At 37.4% G+C, this 13,836-nt stretch overlaps 1 pseudogene; it reads right to left on the reverse strand.

Annotated features, from left to right (window-relative positions):
- Positions 1 to 47: 47 nt before the first annotated feature.
- Positions 48 to 594, reverse strand: LOC149246751 (GTPase ERA-like, chloroplastic; annotated as a pseudogene).
- Positions 595 to 13,836: the final 13,242 nt, after the last annotated feature.

Below are 13,836 nucleotides of genomic sequence, written 5' to 3' on the forward strand. Positions count from 1 at the left end.
CGTAAAATATATCTTGCTGCGTTGATCTTATTGCCTGCGTATTAATCTTATGCCTTGCGTATCACCTGATAATCAGGGGCAGAACACAAGCCAAGGATTCGATGCCGTGTAGTCTAGGGTTTGTCTGTAACTATGGAAAGCTTTTGTCCAATCATCTGATTCAGAAGTGTACTCTTTCCAACATTTGGCTTGCCGACTACAGCTACATATCCGCTCCGGTGGTCGGGGCCAACACTGAGATCGCCGTAGCCAGAATCTTCCCCATCATCTGCATCTTCCTCCTTAATATTTGACGTCCTTTCAGGCTTGTCATTTAAGGACACCGACATTCTATCCTCATAAGATTGTGCATGAGTTGTAAGCCTACTTTTATTGCGTATCTCAATTTTCGACTTATTTGTAAGAAGGATGGCGAAATCCGTATCACACTGCATAAAATTGCGCGGTCTGGTCATCGAAATTTGCCCTTTACATTTTTTGTAGAATGCAACGACGCCCACCGCAATGAAGGTGAAATGCAGAAGTAATCATTCGAGGAACTTCGAAGAGCATGGACATGAAGAGGCGCAGTGAGCTCCATGAATCAAGAGGCGTTTCACTATAATGCTATGGCTATCACCATAACAACGTTTCATAATAATGCTACGGCTACCCAGATTAATGCTACTGCAGTTAGGGCATCATAGCAAGTACTCTTAGCATTTTCTCCTTCTCCAAAAACCTAGACGTGGAGGGGAGATCACCTAAAGAGTGTGTCCCTAATGACTTCAAATCATCTTCTATTTATACTAAAAATGTAGAGGTTGAATAGACACGTCGGTTGGGCTTCTAGAGCCTAAATATGTGCTGGTCGGCTTGATAATAATTACATAAACAAAATAAATTCATATCTCCATAAATACTTATTGGAATCGGATGATCTTTGGATCAATCCTACACCTCTCGACGAGAGGGATCCAATAAAAATATCAGCTGCCATAAATAAGTTGACCCACATGGAGTTTGGCCCTAGTTGCCAATTTAACAGATTTTCTTCTAGAGAAAGCATATGAGAAGTGTTGGAAAGATATGCAAAGTGGAGGGAATGAAATTCCTCTGGAAGGCCTGGAGGAGCTCAAGAAATTTTGAGGAAAATGGGAATGAGTGCTTGTCAATAATTGGCTGAGAACAACATTGAGGGTGGTTGCTAAAGAGTTGATAAACCACCTAATTTCATAAGTAACCATTGTCATCTTTGAGTTGATTAGGGCCTCCTGCTAACACTGCTGAAGAAAATTCTCCTTAGATCATGTATTTGGCTCGGAGGTGACTACTGCAAGTGATTCTGTCTACAATGAGTCTCTCATGTAGGATGCACATCTCTGGGAGTCTACAATATTGCAGAGGAGTGGTTTCGAACCTCAGATGTCCTTACAATCAGGTGCCTTAACCATATATATGTTCATGTTGTGAGGACTAAAAGTTCAATGCCTCGAGGAGCAAAGTGGTTTAATATTATGTAGCTACGCAAACAAGCATCGTGTCCAAGCGCTAAGAGCGGGGGTCAAAATTCATTTGTTGGAGGCTATAGGTTAAAATTTGTGATGAACCATAAGGTTAGGAGCCACAACCAAGTGCAAAGGAGGAGGAGATATGAGTTGTTGGATGCGCATGAGCATCAATACCGTCCACGTAGCACCATAATAATTACCTTGGAGGGTTCAAGTGGAGGCATGTGCAGATCCCGCCGAGATTTAATCCCAGGGTCATGTGGTCATGGTGGGGCCCACAAGCATAGGTGTAATGGGAATGTGACCCATGTGATTGGTTGAATCACGTCGGTGTGGTGATAAAACCTTCCAACTCCACGTAACCCCAACGGTTTTAAATGCGTCACAAGGAATTAAAGACGGGGATGATCTGATGGTGGTGGAGCCAAGTGTGCGATCGTAGCAAATGAGTGATTGGTGCACATTAGAGGAGGGTCCACCGGGGATCCACGTAACCCTGACATTTCCTCCCCAAAATTTTCGATGGGGAACAATAGAGGATCTCGTCTGGATTTTATTCTCGGGATGACATGGTCGTAGAGGGGCCCACGTAAGCATACCCCGATTGTATTATATGCATATGTTATACGGCTAACCAACATGAATGGGTTGGAAAATTGGGTAGAAATACCATGTGGCAATCAAGGGCTCTGACTTGGGTAGCCACACGAGTGCCACGAGGGGACCACATGGCAGGCCAAAGTGACATGGCACTATCTAATAGGTCAGACTTTAATCGAACGTATATTTTGATTCAAGAGTCAGATTAAAGCAAATTTTATACAATTGGAAAGGTCTTGATGAGATCGACGCAACGATGTTATCCATTTTAAGTTTCAAGGAAGTTGGTAAAGGTTGAAATAGGCCCCATTTCCATAACTATACCTTGGAGATTGGGTCATCACAATAACTGCTTTTTTCTACAATTAGTGGGGGCTAGGGTCAGTAGGGGTTATGTTACAACATTTTTTTTTCCACACCAAAGTGCCCTGCTACTTTACTACAATTCATCTTCAAAATTAGCTTAGTACACTTGCTTGAAGGAACACAAAGATGTCCAAGATGGCATATAAGTTCATCTTGGAGGTGGAAATATAAAACTTGTTTCCTTGCATCTAGTGTTTGATAGGAGGTAGTAAAGTCAAAATTATTGTCATACAAATTAGGTCTCCCAAAAGTCTCATGTCCAAAAGAATTAAGGTTTGAGATTAGTGCCACAATTAGAGGTTGGTTGAGGTAATCCACAACTTGGTTTGTGTTGTCCTTCTTGTACTTGGTGTTCAAGTGGGGTTTTTGAAGGTACATGAACACTTCTATTAGTAGTCATTCCACAACTTCCATTGCATCTACATGAATTGGAAGACCTTTCAATTGGTGTGGATGATACTTTTATTTTCCATAATATAATGCTTCCATTACCAACATGTCTGCTCAATGGAGTACATCTTCGTTTCATAGGTGGGGTACCTATGAACCATGTTATAGAATGTCTCATTATGATGGACCATCAAATTTCATGTTGAATGAGGACTACATTGACAACATAATCTAAATCATATGTCTCAATCTTCAAAAAATATTTGCAAGTTTGGAAAAATAAGTTGTAGAGCTAAGAAAAGGTGGTGTTTTAGATCCTAGAATTTTTTTTGTTATGCCACAACTCAAACAAACTTGGCTTTGGCTCCACCCATTGTCACTTGGCTTAGGGGCTAAGAAATATGAGAGAACCCCAACACAAACCTCTGATAGAAATTGGCAAATCCTAAGAAGCTACAAATCTATATTACTAGCTTCAGGGCTAGGCAACCATGAACAACTTCAATCTTGGTTGGGTCCACGTGCACACCGTGATCATCTATGATGCATCCCATATATTGAATTAACTTATAACTTGGGTTGTTGTACGATTCTTATAACTTGTTGAATATGCTTCAAATACCCTTATGGGTTCTACTGAATATAAGGATATTGTTCAAATATATAACCACAAAAGAATCAATGAATGTTTGTAACATACTGTCCACTATCTTTATGAACCTTCCTATGGAATTAATTAAGCTAGCATGACTAACCATTCGAATAGACCTTATTTAGAATTGAAAGTTGTCTCCCACACAATAGTTTACTCAATTGGCACTTGGAGATACCCAAACGTCAAATCAATCCTATGGACAAATTAAATGTCCTTGAGTTGATCAAAAAGTTCATCAGTATGGGGGATTGGATACAAGTTCTTAATTGTGATTTTGTTTGGGGCTTTGTAATTAATATAGAGTCACCATGTCCCACCCTTTTTCTAAACTAACATAATCAAGCTTCTGCAAGGTGAGGAGCTTGTTCAAATGGGGCCCTTTTGTATTAGCTCTTGAATCCAACACTTGATCTCCTTTTTCTCTGAAAGAGAGAGTCTACATTCCTGGTTATTAAGTAATGAGGCCCTATGTGTCAAATTAATTTCATGATTTACCTAACAATGCAAAGCCAACCTTAGAAGTGAGGTGAAGACGTCTCTATATTCTTCCACTTACTTCTATTGTGTAGATAAACCCCTTGTAGAAGCATTAATAGTTATATTGATCTGTTGTTCACATTTTTATGAAACCACATGATAAATCTCCCAATATGAAGATTACATTCCTACATTTCTTAGCTATGATCAAAGAGATTGTGGTAATCAAGGATACCTCTAGTACTTTGTAGAGTTCACCTCCCAAAATAAAAATGGCACTATGGGACCTATTATTGTAAACATCATGAAATGTCCATGTAAATGGTTGTCCTAAAATATCATCACAAGCTTCAAGCATGGAAATAGTGCCTGGTACCTCATCTTTTCATGCCCTTATATTGTATTTCAAGGGACATTACTTACTCATGTAGATGTCTTGGCCCTAGCTCAACTAAGCAATGGTGAACTATTGGGGATGTAGTGTTGTCAATAACTTCAACTTCTTGAGAACCAATGTTGAGATAAGTTCTTATAGCCATAATTATCAATAGCAAAATGCATTGGAATCCCATTCAACCATGTTTGTAAGTGGAATAGTTGTTGCTTCAGTTCATCTAGTTCCTTTCATTGGATATTTATAGTAGCAATGGTAACACTAGGTTCCATGTCGATGATCAATATTTCCTTATCTAATTTGGAATTAGAGTCTAACCTATAATAAGATTTTGAGCCTTTCAGTTAAACCAATAATGGTTGTTTGGAATGAAATTCATAAGTGTTTTGCCAAGGGATTTTATGGATTTCACGCCACTTTCTAGCACCCTTCTTCAACTTCATATTGCTCTTTTTTGTATGCAGCTTAGACTGGTTGTCACAAGATTGGATGACCTTACTCTACCCTTTGTTTTAATAATTAAGTTTGTCTTTACTACTCTTTTGTTGTGGTTTATTTTCAAACCAAACTCTCTCTTATTCTTCTATTGTAATTTTTGCTTGATCTTAGCAAGATATTGATAAGTGACTCCAAGTGAAATATGGCTACAAACTACATTTCTATTTAAATGTACCTATGTAGGCCACTATAGTGCCTCTTGGAGTACTTAATACTTGGCTTTAAATGCAAGGTATGGAATGTGATAGTGTACTCTAACACTACATAGTCTTTCTTCTAGTGCGAAGTTGTTCATCTCATATATTGGTTTTTGCAATTCCCAACATATTAGAATCCCTCCTTGAAGGCATAAAAAAAAGTTTCCCAAGTGGTTTATATACCAATTCTTGAGATTCATCTTCAACATATTGCATGTAGTAAGTGTCCCGATGAATACTTGGCAATTATTGAGAGGTGGCAATGAATTAGTAATTGTGTCTTTTTAAACAATCAATTCAAGTTAATTTTCTTTCAAGTATTTTCTTTTGCAACTAGTGAATTATGTATATGTTCAACTCTTAATTATCTCTTTTGCAGTTACCAGAGAGACATTTGCATTCATCATATAATAATGAATTCAAAAGCATTCACACAAGCGAGACATTCAACATGAAACACATGAAGACACCAGATATAAGTGGAAACCCATAAAGGGAAAAACCACGAATTTTAGATAAAGTGATATGAATGCAAGCTCCTACTCCCTTATTACATTTTTTTAGTAGGCTCCAACATACAGGAAGCTACTACCTCAATTTATTTTACAAGCTACAACTTGCTTGGAAGCTCCTACTTCCACTTATAGGCTCTAACCTATTCTTTTTAAAGAAATTTCCTGAAAGGAGACTAAAATCTCCTACCCAAATTACAAATGAATGTTACTGGTTACATAGTCACTTTTCTATGCTTTGAAATTTGATTATATCGTCTATTATGTTGCTTCTCTTCTCTACTACTATTTTTCTGTTCTGCTTTGCTTTTGTTCCTTCTCTTCTATGCTTCTTATGAGACTTATTTATGAGCTCTCTCTTTATCTCATAAATCAATTCACTAACTCTTTTTTTCCATTCAAAATGGTAGCTTTTATAAACTAGGCTTTCTAACTATTTGCATTCCATGTAGGAATACAAATTAAAGATTTGTCACTTGATCTTCTAGGGTTGTTCATAATCCGCCTCTTCATTTCCAAATTTGAAACTCAATTCAAGACAAATGAACTTTGTAATATTAAAAAGAGTTGAAATAATATAATCCAACAACAATGATTGCACTATATGTCTTGGAAATGTAAATTCAACACATATTAGTGCCTTCTTGCAAATGTAAACTCAACATATAATATTCAATGAAAATATCAAGTTCTCTAGACTTTGTTCTCAAGCTATCATGTGCCATGCATTTAATTTGTTTATAAAACAAACAATACCACAACCATTGTTCATAAAATATGCATTGTATCATTGGATCAACCTTAATTTGATTAGCCTCACACACCATTGTAATGTCTTGAACAAATATCAATCTACATTGTAATATCTTGAACGAGGATCAATCTTCATTGTAATGTCTTGAGCAAGGATAAACCTTCATTGTAATGTATTGAACAAGGATTAGCCTTACACATCAACCTTTCAATGTACATCAATCAACCTTCATTGGATCAACCTTACACATCATATCACATTACGTTAATTAGCCTTGTGAAATCAGTCTTCTTCATAATCTCAACCTTCATAGCCATTTGACATCAATGCCAACATTACCAACATTCTTCCCTTTGGCATTGATGGCAACATCCTTTTGTCTTGAGAATCATCCTTCTTATTTCTCCTAGCTTCCTTGAGAATTTATCGTATTCTCTGCTTACCTCCCCCTTTGACATTAATGGAAAAGGGCTCTTGTTTGTGCCTACCCCCACTTCATTTTAGGCAATGGTTTTCGACATAATTTGGAATCAGAGATGGGAAAAAAGAATTGATAGTGATTTTGGCAAAGAGTGTAAATTTGTTTCAATTCATGAGCTTCTTGTATTAATGGAAGATGGTGATCTCTTCTCTTTAGTAGTGATTTACTTTAACAATAACTTGTGATAGAAGAGGATAATCATACACTGTTTATATACATTAAAATTTTGATCATTCAACTTTTGACTAGAAACCAATAGTATATGTGGTTTCACTGATAATTATATTAGAAGATGGATGATTCTGCACTCCTTCCATACGTTGAAATTATGACCATTGAAGTTTTAAAAAGATTACCCGTTTCCCACTAAGTACCATAAAACACCCAAAAGATATAAGCAAAAATTTTGTCCTCTTTGTATGGAAGAGCATTAAGATTGGAAACTCAACCCTGCATAATAACAACTGACATTCAAGAACAAGTTCTAAAAATGCATGACATCCAACAAGGAGTTTTGATATCCACGACTTCCCCAACATCGTGCCAACATAATTCGCAAAGAAATAGAAGTCAAAGGATGGGGCTTCCATTTGACATCAAATTTTCTCATTACTTCTTGTGGTGAGAAGAGCAATTGTAGAGATAGTTGCTAATATACCTAAGAATTGACCAAATTGAATGCATATAGTTAGACCAATCTTTTCTACATGTGATGTGAATTATGGTTTCCCTTGTTGAATGATATCTTGACCTCCAAGATTTGTAAATTTCTCTTGATGAATAAGATTCTAAAAGCTTTTATAGATTTGCAGCACATGGAAAAATGTATGTTTCTTATAAGCTTGAAAATCTAGAATACTCAAAACAATGATTGAGAGAGAAGATGGCCCATTCATGATACTAATATATATGCAAACTTGTAGCACACAAATAAGATTCTAAAAGCTTTTGTGGATATGTAGTGCATGAACAAACATATGTTGATTACAATCTCAACAACAAAATGGGTGATAACAAAAAAAAATCAATCTAGAGAATAGTTAGCAAAGTAAATGGAGAAGGCATGTCATTTGTTCTTGGTAGACGTTATAAATGAGAAAGTAAATATGCATTCTATCAATTTTTGGAATGAGCTATGGAGAATTTGATTTGTTACATATGTCATGGTCAAAATTAAACATTTTCGGTCCATTTCATCTACTCAGAATCCTTAATGCATCCTTTTTCATTTTGTATTGGTGCATTACACCTTAGAGTTTTGTGCATTACACCTATATCCTCATTGGGATCTCCACCTAAGTCTTTTTCTGCTTTTTTTTACAAATTCTTCGGCTTCTGTCACCTAGCTTGACCTCTGTCCCTAACACATCTAAGTCCTTAACGTATTTGAGTCATTAATGTATCATTATCATTATTTGGCCTCTGTCACCTGGCATGACCTCTATGGAATCTCTGTTACCTGGAGTACCTTTTTATCCACTGCATACAATGTTACTCTTTGATTCTCTACGTTACCACCAAAATACCTTTGGCATATCTTAGGGCCTACGTTACTACTTCACCAAATGGAAGACATATCAAGAGAGCTCAATCATACACTTAGGCCATTAAATATATGGTCTTGAGATCATTAAGATCTCTTTTGATCATTTTTTATCACCAATATCACTCTCACTGTGTGTATAGTATTTCTTTGTATATGAAATCATGGCTCTGCGTATGTGCTTAAGACCACACTAATTAACTAACATCTATCATGCATGTAACCACAACAACAATAGAATGACACACAAACACACATAAGGAATATAACAACCATTACCTGCATGCCCATATATGACGATCTACTCTTACCCCGAGGTTTAGTGCTGCAACCTCGCTCTAATAATTTGCTTCTCCTGCTCTATCTCAACCAACATATTAGCAGCATAACATACCATCAACATCATGATGACACAAACTGCAATAATTACTATCACAATGCAGGTATAAAAATCACATAGACAACTAACATGCATGCATGACAAACACATTCTGCCCATCCAGTCCAAGTGTTTGAACCATGCTCTGATACCACTCTATAACCACCTCCTCCCACACTTACCCAAGTTCACTGGTCCATCGGCGTAAATATGTGACAAAGATTTACTATGACATGACTCAACCTCCTAAGTACAATTAAGGAAGTGGAATTGACAACTGAAACCTTACTAATCTTCCTCATGAGCTACAAGACCCTCGAGAGCTAAACCACCCCTCCAGGTGCCCAAACCCTGAGTCAAATTGCTTTTTCACTTACCTAAACTCCCAGTCGCATGTACAAGCCTGCATCCATGCGATTGTAGGCCCCAGTCGCATGCATAAGCCTGCAAGAAATAAATTGCAACCTTTTTTTCCCAGTTTTGTGCTTGCAACCGCAGAATCTGAGCCACGTTTTCAAGGCTAGTCTCCATACCACTGCCCAAAACTTGATGAAACTTTCCAAAACTATAAATGACACAAATAAAAAGCCTCTAACATAAAAATTGATTAAGGACTTGACCTAAACAAGCCTAACCATGATAGTCATTTCATCAAACACATCGCGAACATGTAATTTACAAGTCATGAATGCATAATTAAACATAGGGTTCTGATATTTATCTGAGAATCATCAAGAAGGTCTAATACCCTCTCATAATAGTTGCAATAACATTTGTTAGTCCATGCATTCATCAACCATTCATGTATTCATCAAACATGTCAAGATCCATAGACAATATACATCATGTAACTAACATATAACCAACATATAAACCAACAAATAACCAACATATAAACCATGACAACTCAGCCATAATATCACCATCATAATCAATACATATATACATGAATCACAATATAAATTCCTCTTATTAACATATGAAAATGCCAACCAAGTCAAGGACTTCCACATACCACCCAACCATAGATTGGGTTGAACCAAATCTTTCTTTCAACCAATCACCCTCATGCCATATTCCAAGCATGAATGTGGTATCTCATGGAATGAATCAAACAAAACCAAACCAAGGCTTCAAGAGGCCAAACTGCCTCAACTAGTGATTCCACCTCACGGTTGGATCACTAAACACCACCAGATCGATCTCTACCAAAGTTGTCTAGGGCTCCAGAGCGTTTGTTCCAACCTGACTCCGGGACTAGTAACTCAACCCACAACTCTCACAGGGATCCATAGCATTTGTCCAACCAAGGCTTCCAAGACTAGTAAATCAACTCACCAAGGGCTCCAGAGAATTTGTCCAACTAAGGCTTCTAGGACTATTAACTCAACCATAGTTATTCTAAGGCTTCCATAGCGTTTGTCCAACCAAGGCTCCAAGAATTAATAGCTCAACCCACAACCATAAGGAATATGAACACCAATCAGAAAACAAATGGGAAAATCTACAACACCATGGCTATCTAGAAAATAACAAGGCTAGGCAAAACCACTGTCAATCCAGACAATCCTGCATGCCAATGACAGATCATAACCAACCAACCACATGCATGCCAAAACTAACAAGGAAATCATACATGCAACTTCGGTACCTGCAAAGAAAACCTACTGTAGTTGTTGATATTGTTGTCCCCTTGTGCTTTACTGCTTTTCCTTTGCCTTCTTGCTCCAAATCCAAAGTATGCCCAAAATCCTCCAAGAGTGCTCCAAGAAACTCTAAGTGTGCAAGAGTATGAGAGAATAGAATAGAGCTCCACCAAAACCTGTCAAAATGCCATGAATTGATGCTCATAATCCTTTTTATTAATGAGGCCTCTTTTTTCTTCAATTTCCATTATTTTCCTCCATTTTCCTCCTCACATGCAACCCATGACCTTTCATCTCCCTTTTCTCTTAATTTTCTTTATTTTCATATGTTAAATTCCAATTGCTGCCTCTTTTCCTTTTCATAACCATTTCCAATTTCCTTAGCCATAATAAACTGAAATAACACCCATTAGGATTTTTGGCCACCATTGATCTTGGAATACGTGTCCCATGACCTTGATCTTATATTTTTTTTACATGGAAAATCATGCAGGGGTTGTTATAGAACCCTCCCCCTTGGGGGAACATCGTCCCCAATGTTCAATGACACCTATAAACCAACAAGCCGCTGTAAACAAAACATACTGCCCATGGAGCTTTATAACTCAGCTCGTTGCAATATTTACAATGACCACTGCTGAAAACATAAGAAACATACCATTTACTAGATATTTACAGCACAACTCATTTACGGTATTTATAATAACATCCACATATATACTCATGCACATTTGCTTCAACCAACAAATAATTATATTGTCTATCGAGCTTTATAGCCACAACTTGATACAATATTCACAATAACATACACATATACACATATGCACATTTACTCTAACCAACAAATAAAATGATACAATGCCTACATCAACAACAAGGGAATCCAAAGCCTCGCACCTCCACCCTCAAAGTAATACCAGGATTCAACTCCTTCCTAGGAAGTCTGGAATTCACCGCGAAATTCAAAATCTGCATCCAATGTCCAACTCTACGATCCTTGCGCTACTTGTTCTCTCAGTGAACAGTTACTGACTCATTGTTCTAAGGCACACTCCTAATGTGTTTCTGATTCCATCTGACAATGCTAATGAGCATAATCAATGTATTCCCTAGCCTTCCCTTCTCTGCTACACAGTCCCTCGGGAAATTTGGTAACCCCTTTCCATGTAATCACACACCTTTTAAGTTTCATGGGCATTCCCTTCTCTGCTACACATTCCCTCGGGTGACCCATCCCTTGGCAAGGTTTCCTCGCATCGGAAGGTCGAAAAACCAAGGCATATCCCTTCCTTAAAACCATCATACCAGTAATAACATGCTTGATAATCAATGGACAGTATTTGGTACCAGTGTCCCACAATGGCCCTACTCCTGAAATGCTTTACCAACATACTACTGCTTGTTCCAATTCCTTTTGTTGTTGTTGCTAATCCTTGCAGTTAGTTCCAACCACCTAATTGGGAACTTTCATGATTTCCTATACCAACCACATAATTTCCGTTACATTAAAAATAAATTGAAATAAATTCATATCATACCTCATCAGTAGCTCGTCAATATGGTATACTTGCAATTTTGTTCACTTCCTGTCACAACAAGTCAAACTAGTTATTTGATCAAATCATCATGTATAACATATCACATCAGGTTAGCTCAAATGCAACCATCATAAATCAGAATCATAAATCACATGTAACCATCATAAATCATAGACATATATCATATGCATAATAAAACTGAAATAAAATACTAATACTTATCCTTCAACCAGTCCTTTACTTCACCCTTTGTTCTTCGTCCTTTCCATACACACACATGATCGGTTTCCAAACTCGACAAGCATCCAATACCTTCTCTTCTCTTCGATCATGTACACATACATACAATGTACATCACACGCATACACCCACACACCATGTACCACACAACACATACACCTACATCCGGTGTAGAACACAACACATATACGTACACAGAGTACAACACAATGAATACACATGTCACAATACAATGACTACAAAGTGCACATATGTACACAACACAACATGTACAACATGCACACATTACCACATTTACATAACACAACATGTACGACATGCACACAATACCACATGTACAACATGTACACAACACCACTTGCACAACATGTACACAACACCACATGCACGCAACACCACTTGCATAACGTGTACACAACACCACCTGCACAACGTGTGCACAACACCACATGTACATAAAACCACATGCACGATGTGTCACAACACCACATGCACACAACAACATATGTACAATCATGCACACAACACCATATTTACACAACACTACATATGCAACTTGTACATAACACCATATGTACATAGCACCACATATACAACATGTGGACAACACCATATGTACACAACACCGCATGTCCAACATGCCCACGACATCATATGTACACAACACCGCATATCCAACATGTACACAACACCTCATATACAACATGTACCCAACACCATATGTACATAACACCGCATATACAACACGTACACAACACCATATGTACATAACACCGCTATAAAATGTGTACACAACACCATATGTACATAGCACCACATATACAACAATAGTATTACACATTGAGAGACCACACTGACTCTACCATGCAACCTTGCTTATAGTGTCTTTCCATTATCCATGCTTGTCCAACATGTCGTAGATCACATTGCTTTCATTTCGCTGCTGTATCCCTCAGCATAGCCTGTCCATAACATAAACATAGACATAGTATAATCACATAATATTAATTCATATCCACATAATACTGACCTCATAGATCTGTCAAGGCTACTCTTCCCACTTGGTTCCTCATAAGACCAGGAACCTCTTCTTGCCATCCAAATGCATAAACAATCATTCCTCCACAAGAATGATTCTTAATGACCCTGTCAGGAAATGACATACATACATACATATATACATATAAACATTAGCATAAAAAAAACATGATCCATGATGACCCTATCAAACAACAATATACATACATACATATATACATATAAACATTGGCATAATCATGATCACCACATAATACTAGATATCATAAGGATAAGGTTAAGAGAACTCCCTTTATCCATGCACAACATGGAGAACAACAACTGACAACATAGCCAAGGCATATGACACCTCAAATCCATTTAATTTACCTTTCTTGGTTACCTTCCTCATGACTTTCCTGCCACCATCCATTTATCCGAATGGACCCAACCAACTTAATCGATTATCATAATCTTGTCTTCAGTTGCCCTTATACATGTACCGGGCTTCATCCATGTCTTACATTACTTGTTGGGTACCACATGGCTCTCGCCAAGCTCCAATAACTTCCTCTTTCCCAACCAATCCCAAGACCCCCAAAACATAAAACACAAGAACAAGAAACAAAGATGAAGAAGACCATGAAAACCAATAACAA

Source organism: Pinus tabuliformis, chromosome 7 (genome assembly GCF_031772625.1).
Source record: "Pinus tabuliformis cultivar Carrire ecotype Pingquan chromosome 7, CPIR1, whole genome shotgun sequence".
NCBI classification, from domain to species: domain Eukaryota; kingdom Viridiplantae; phylum Streptophyta; class Pinopsida; order Pinales; family Pinaceae; genus Pinus; species Pinus tabuliformis.